We start from the raw sequence: 8,186 nt of genomic DNA, 5'->3' as shown, positions 1-8,186 counted from the left end.
AGCTGGAAATTTCATTGCATCAAGGATATTAAAATGAACAACAATATCAGCAAATTCCATAGACAAAGTTCCAGCATACACATCAATCTTAGTTCGGGCAGTTTTCAAGAATGGCCTGCCTAAGATAATGGGAGCGGATCCATGAGAGAATCCCTCCTCCATTTCCAAAACATAAAAGTCAGCAGGAAAAATCAATTCACCAACCCTAACCAAGACATCCTCTATGAAACCTGCTGGGTGGGTAACACTCCTATTGGCCAACTGAATGACCACACCCGTGGTTTGCAAAGGACCCAGAGACAAAGATGCATATATAGATAAAGGCATGACATTAACAGAAGCACCCAAATCAAGCATGGCATTTTCAAATTTATTGTTTCCAATCACACAAGGAATGCAAAATATACCTGGGTCCTTGCACTTTTCAGGGATGTGCGGGACCGACTTACCAATGAGCGCAGATACATTCCTTCCCATGCTTATCCTCTCATTTCCCTTCATCTTCCTCTTGTGTGTGCACAGCTCCTTCAAGAATTTGGCATACTTCGGTATCTGCTTGATGGCATCAAGTAGAGGTATGTTCACCTCTACCTTCCTGAAGGTCTCCAGAATTTCCTTATCCACATCTTCCATCTTTTTGCTAGGAAGTGCCCGTGAAGGGAATGGTAGAGGGATAGGTCGGTCAACCAATGGAGAAGGTGCGGCAGCGGTGGTGGTGGAAGAGGGAGAAGATCCACTTGAAGAAGAACCACCGGCTGGAGAAGAAGATTCACCCACCTCAAATGCCTTGCTCGGACCGTCATGGTCGTTCTTTCTAGGACAAGTAGCAGGCATGGGTGTAGGTGTAGAAGCGGGCTCTGAAGGCACAAAAATCTGCTTCCCTGATCTAAGGGTTATGGCACTCACATTCCTTGGGTTCTGCACAGTCTGGGATGGTAACTTATCCGAATTCTGAGACTGCGCCTGGTTTATCTGAGTAGCCATCTGACCCATCTGGTTAGTGAGACTCTGTATGGAAGCTCTAGTCTCCTGCTGAAACTGCAGGTTTTGCATAGTCATCTGTCTCACTAACTCTTCCAATGAAGGTTCAGACGAAGTGGAAGGTTGGGCAGGTGGTTGGGCAGGTGCCTCTTGTTGCTGCTGTTGTTGCCTCTGGTGTTGTTGCATAGGTGGAGGCACATATCTGTTAGGTGCTCCAGCATTTTGGAAAGGTGGTGTCTGCTGTTGATGCTGTGGCGCATTGTTCCATCTCAGATTGGGGTGATTCCTCCACCCTGGGTTGTACCTGTTGCTGGATAAGTCATGATTTTGCTGTTGTTGCTGCCTGTTGTTGTAGATGTTTGTAGCATAAGCCTGAGGCGCATCAGAGGCAGCAGAGTGTTGCAAAGAAGGACAAGCATCTGTATAGTGGTCACTGGAAGGACAAATAGCACATAGTCGTGCAACAGATGCAGATGGAGCTGCAGATTTCTGGTTGGTAGTCAACTGTGTCACCAACTTCGTAAGAGAGTCAATCTTTCCTTCCAACTTGCTTTCAACAGCTGATAAAGACTGGGCAACAACATCATGTACGCCCCTCACCACAATGGCATCATTCCTGGTGCTAAACTGCTGGGAGTTGGAGGCCATCTTCTCAATCAATTGCCTGGCCTCAGCAGGTGTGGTGTCTCCAAGAGCTCCACCACTGGCAGCATCAATCATACCACGGTCCATGTTGTTCAAACCCTCATAGAAATACTGGACAAGGAGATGCTCAGGTATCTGATGGTGGGGACAACTAGCACAAAGTGTCTTGAATCTCTCCCAATACTCATATAAGTTCTCTCCACCAAGCTGCCTAATCCCAGTTATATCTTTTCTGATAGCTGTGGTCCGGGCTGCTGGAAAAAATTTATCTAAGAACAGCCTCTTCAGATCATCCCAGCTAGTGACAGATCTAGGCGCCAAACCATACAACCAATCCTTAGCAACATTTTCCAATGAATGAGGGAATGCCTTTAAGAAGATGTGCTCTTCAGGAACATCATGTGGTTTCATACTAGAACAGACAATGTGGAATTCCTTCAAATGCTTGTGAGGACTCTCACCTGCAAGACCATGAAACTTGGGCAACAAATGGATCAGTCCAGTCTTGAGAACACATGGAACGTCCTCATCAGGATATTGGATGCACAAGCTTTCGATATCGAAATCAGGTGCAGCCATCTCCCTAAAAGTCCTCTCGCGAGGTGGAGGTTGTGCCATATTGTTCTCAGTGTGAAAAACAACAGAATCAGAATCAGAGTCACGTGCAGATGCAACAGATGCAGTAGATGCAGTATGCACAAAATACTCAGCAGTGGGATGCACAGTATCCAATGGAACAGACTCAAAAACAGACTCTAAAGATAAATTCCTAGAATGCCTAGCTAACCTATGAAAAGTTCTATCAATCTCAGGATCAAAGGGTGGTATAGGCCCAGGATTTCCCCTAGTCATGCACTAAGTCAGAACACCCTAAAATCATGAAACGATATCACAAAAATTTTGAACACACAAAACAACCTAAACAAACAAATCACACACACTCAAACATTTAAGACAAAACACAACACACCAACAACACATTATCAACACAAAAGACACTAACACAACAAAAACCTAAGACCGAACCGTTGGTCCCCGGCAACGGCGCCATTTTGATGAGAGGGTCGCACCTCCCAACAAAAGTTGTGCATAAAAGAATGCAGTATAGACTAGGAAGTGACTCCTAGGTCGTCTCTCAAGGACCAAATGTGGTTCGAGTCTTAGGTCAAACACATAGTGGGGGGGGGGGGTTTTGAAGATTTTGTGAATGCACTTAAACTAAATCTAAACTTTAAAATCAAACACAACCTAATATGACTAAAAACATTAAAATGAAAATTGCTTAGAACAAATTGAACATGCAACAAACCGAAAAGTATCAAACTGACAATTCCATAAACTCAAGTAGGCACCAACTCATACGCACATAATTAAGCAAAAGAAATAAAAATAAAAATTTATGGAAGTTGGTAATTGGAATGCACCAAAAGTCAAACACGCTTCAATTAGGATGTATGCTAAGAAAAAGGGGATCCACTTCTGTGCACCCTTCCATCCAATCTCAATCACTGTTTCGGGCTTCTCTTATCTAAGTTATCATTCATTCTTAAAGGATAAAGAATTGTATCAATGACCGTGGGCCACCTCTTCCTTCACGTGAATGAACTTCTTCATAGACCAAAACAAACCAGCTGTAAAGTGCTTCTCTTCTCCCACTCCACATAAGCCATCAACGTCCCATCTTCTCCCACCTAATGTACTTCTCATTTCATAAAAACAAAAATCATTCCCTTTTCTTCCAGCAGGGCCGTGACATGCGCTCCTTCTTATCTAAAGCAATGTAAGTCACGCTTCCTCTTAATAAAAAAAAAATCAATCAGCACTTCTCTTCAAGCCCGCGTGGACCCAGCTTCCACTTCTCTTCCAGCTCAATAGCGTGCTTGCTGCAAGCTTCTACCAAGACGCCATGTGTGCTTGCTCTTCCATCCAAGCCGTGACAACACATTGCTACTTAGACCATCACCATCCAGCTGCCAAATCCCGTGAGTTTGGCTTTCTCTTTGCGCACTGCTTTTCCCAAAGATAAATCACATTTATCTTCCAACCATCCGTGCCACCTCTTGGTTCATTCCAACTCCAAGGCTGTGACACTTGCTTGAAGTTTTCAGCTGCTCCTGGATGTGGCAATGATGACCGAAATCTCCTATGTTTGGACGAGACACAGCAACGAACGCATTCCAGCCTTCTCCTTGCTTGACCGTGCTCACCACTTCTTCACCGTGCAACTGCTGTGCGCTTCTTCCAACCAGGTGAATCAACGCTTCTAGCTAAAGAAGGAAAACATGCTTCAAGAATTTAAAATGCGTTCCGTCATTCATTCCTAATGTGAGTCGTGACAGTGTTCATCCAGTGACCGTAGCATACACAATTCACTAATCAATCACAATGCAACGCTGGACAATACAAAATGTATGAACCACAATGAAAAGAGCCATGAGTAATCAGCAAATCAGAGTAAAAATCAGTGCTTCATTCATTCTCCCAAAACGTTCAAAACCGAGAGAAAAGGAACTAGTAAGCAGCGGCCAAAAAAAATGCAAGTGGCGGCTCAACCTAAGGGCCGTGTGTCTCCCCTTTAATGAGGGTGGGGTCCACACAAAAACCCTAGAGTCTAAGTCACTAATCTCAACTTTTGGGCCTAATCTACTTTACCAAAAATTGACCCAAAATATAAGAGTTGATCCAAAAATTCTAAACTACTGAATTACAATTTAATTAATTCAAAAATGTCTGTGTGGGGAGTCTTGAATTTATTCGGCATTCTTCCTGATGTCCCAAAATGTATTTCCGAAATTTTCCTGCACTTCAAAAAATGCACTTAATCAGCTCAGAAAATCCAAATTAGCACAATTACAAATTTCCGACCAAATTAAGCGGCATTCGGAAAACTGGGAAATAACAAACAATTAAACACAATTCCCTGGTTTATTTGAGTGCAGTAAACTAAATCTAATTCAAGAAATAACGATTCATCACATTGGCTCAATTGCCATTTCTCATTTAGCTTTCAAATGTCCCAAAAAGTTATCCAAAATTTTCCCGTAATTAATAATGCAAAATAATAAGCTCAGATAATTCAAATTAGTTAAAATAAGAATTTCCGATCAAATTAAGCACAATTAGGAAAAACAGGAAAATACCGGACGTTTAAGCATAATTCCCCGACTAATTCTAGCACATTAAACTAAGTGAAGTGAGGAAAATATTGGTTCATCATGGACGAACTGGACGAAGTGGACAAAGTTGACGAAGTGGACGATGTGGACGAAGTGGAAAAAGAAGAAGAAGAAGAACAAGAAGAACAAGAAGAAGAACAAGAACAAGAACAAGAAGAAGAAGTGGAAAAAGAATAAGAAGAAGAAGTGGAAGAAGTGGGAGAAGTAGACCAAGTGGACGAAGTACATGAACTGGAAGAAGTGGAAGATATGAACGAAGTGGATGAAGTGGAACATGTGGACGAAGTGGACGAAGATGACGAAGTGGAAGAAGAACAAGAACAAGAACAAGAAGAACAAGAACAAGAACAAGAAGAAGAACAAGAAGATGAAGTGGAAGAAGAATAAGAAGAAGAAGTTGAAGAAGAGGGAGAAGTGGACCAAGTGTACGAAGCAGACGAACTGGAAGAAGTGGAATATCTGAACGAAGTGGACGATGTGGACGAAGTGGACGAGGTGGACGAAGTGGACGAAGTGGATGAAGTGGACGATGTGGACGAAGTGCAAGATGTGGATGAAGTGGACGAAGTTCACAAAGTGGAATATATGGACAAAGTGGGCGAAGTTGACGAAGTGGAAGAAGAAGAAGAAGAACAACAAGAACAAGAACAAAAGAAAAAGAAGAAGAACAAGCAGATGTAGTGGAAGAAGAACAAGAAGAAGAAGTGGACGAAGTGGCCGAAATGGACGATGTCGAGGAAGTGGACGAAGTGGAAGAAGTGGAAGAAGTGGAAGAAGTGGAAGAAGAACAAGTGGACGAAGTGGAAGAAGAAGAAGAACAAGAACTAGACCAAGAAGAACAAGAACAAGAATAAGAAGAAGTTGTGGAAGAAGAACAAGAAGAAGAAGTGGACGAAGTGGCCGAAGTGGACGAAGTGAACGAAGTGGACGAAGTGGACAAAGTGGAAGAACTGGAAGAAGCAGAACTAGATGAACAAGAAGAAGTAGTGGAAGAAGAAGAAGAATAAGAAGAAGAAGAAGAAGAAGAAGAAGAAGAAGAAGAAGAACATGAAGAATAAGAAAAAGAACAAGAAGAAGTAGTGGAAGATGAACAAGAAGAGGTAGTGGAAGAAGAACAAAGGCAGAAGAATAAGAAGAAGAAGTGGACGAAGTGGACAAAAAAGAAGAAGAACTAGAACAAGAACAAGAAGAACAAGAAGAAGTAGTGGAAGAAGAACAAGAAGAAGAAGTGGACGAAGTGGCCGAAGTGGACGAAGTGGTTGAAGTGGGCCTAGTGGACGAAGTGGACGAAGTAGACGAAGTGGACGAAGTTGACGAAGTTGACGAAGTAGACGAAGTAGACGAAGTGGGCGAACTGGACGAAGTGGACGTAGTGGACGAAGTGGACGAAGTGGACGAAGTGGAAGACGTGGAAGAAGCAGAATAAGCAGAACAAGAAGAAGTGGAGGAAGTGGGAGAAGTGGACGAAGTGGACGAAGTTGACGAAGTAGAAGAAGTGGAAGAAGTGGAAGAAGTGGAAGAAGTGGAAGAAGACGAAGTGGACGAAGTGGACCAAAATGAGGAAGAAGAAGAAGAAGAACAAGAAGAAGTAGTGGAAGAAGAACATGAAGAAGAATTGGACGAATTGGACGAAGTGGCTGAAGTGGACGAAGTCGATGAAGTGGACGAAAAAGAAGAAGAACAAGAAGAACATGAAGAAGAACAAGAACAAGAAGTGGAAGAAGACAAGAACAAGAAGTGGAAGAAGTGGGATAAGTGGACGAAGTGGACGTCCACTTCGTCTCATAGTGGACGAAGTGGAAAAAGTGGAAGAAGCAGAACAACATGAACAAGAAGAAGAACAATAAGAAGAAGTGGAAGAAGAATAAGAAGAACAAGTGGAAGAAGTGGGAGAAATGGACGAAGTGGAAGAAGTTGAAATGGACGAAGTGGACGAAGTTGACGAAGTGGACGAAGTCGACGAAGTGAACGAAGTTGACGAAGTGGACGAAGTTGACGAAGTGGACAAAGTGGACGAAATGGATGAAGTGGAAGAAGTGGACGAAGTGGACAAAGTGAACGAAGTGGACGAAGTTGAAGAAGAAGAAGAAGAACCAGTAGATAAAGAAGAAGAAGTGGAAAAAGAACAAGAAGAACAAGAAGAAGAAGTGGAAGAAGTGAGAGAAGTGGACAAAGAAGAAGAAGCAGAACAAGAAGAACAAGAACAATAACAAGAAGAAGAACAACAAAAAGAAGTGGAAGAAGAACTGGAAGAAGTGGGAGAAGTGGACGAAGTGGACAAAGTGGACGAATCTGACGAAGTGGACGAAAAGGACGAAGTGCACGAAGTGGACAAAATGGACGAAGTGGACAAAGTGATCGAATTTGACGATGTTGACGAACTGGAAGAAGTGGAAGAAGTGGAAGAAGAAGAAGAAGAAGAAGTGGACGAAGTAACAAAGTGGAAGAAGAAGAACAACAAGAACAAGAACAAGAACAAGAAGAACAAGAAAAAGAACAAGAAGAACAACAAGAACAAGAACAAGAACCAGAAGAACAAGAAGAACAAGAAGAAGAACAAGAAAAAGTGGTGGAAGAAGAACAAGAAGAAGAAGTGGACGAACTAGACAAAATGGAAGTAGTGGAAGAAGTGGATGAAGTGGACGAAGTAGATGAAGTGTTCAAAGTTGACGAAGTGGACGAAGTTGACGAAGTGGAGGAAGTGGAGGAAGTGGAGGAAGTGGACGAAGTGGACGAAGTGGATAAAGTGGACGACGTGGAAGAAGTGGAAGAAGTGGAAGACGTGGAAGTGGAGGAAGTGGACGAAATGGACGAAGTGGACGAAGTGGACGAAGCGGAAGAAGTGGAAGAAATGGAAGAAGTGGAAGAAGAGGAAGAAGATGAACTGGACGAAAAAGAAGAAGAAGAACAACAAGAATAAGAAGAACAAGAAGAACTAGTGGAAGAAGACCAAGAAGAAGAAGTGGCCGAAGTGGCCAAAGTGGATGAAGTGGACGAAGTAGACGAAGTGGGCGAAGTGGAAGACGTGGACGAAGTGGACGAAATGGACGATGTAGACGAAGTGGACGAAGTGGTCGAAGTGGACGAACTAGACAAAGTGGACGAAGTGGACGAAGTGGACGAAGTCGACGAAGTGGACGAAGAAGAAGAAGAAGAAGAAGAACAACAACAAGAACATGACGAAGAACAAGAACAAGAAGTGGAAGAAGAACAAGAAGAAGAAATGGAAGAAGTGGGATAAGTGGACGAAGTGGATGATAACAGTTGAAAAACTATTATTTTCATGCTTAAAATTGATACTAAAAGCAACCTTTAACACTTAGAAACTAGCTTGAAATCATGCTTTTGGTCATATTTTTAGAAATAAGAGAGCTGGACAGGTTT

This window comes from Vigna umbellata, chromosome 5, assembly GCF_029865625.1.
Source record: "Vigna umbellata cultivar VRB3 chromosome 5, Vumbellata_1.0, whole genome shotgun sequence".
Taxonomy (NCBI): Eukaryota; Viridiplantae; Streptophyta; class Magnoliopsida; order Fabales; family Fabaceae; genus Vigna; species Vigna umbellata.
The sequence above is the reverse complement of the archived record's forward strand: the minus strand, read 5'-3'. Positions refer to the sequence as shown.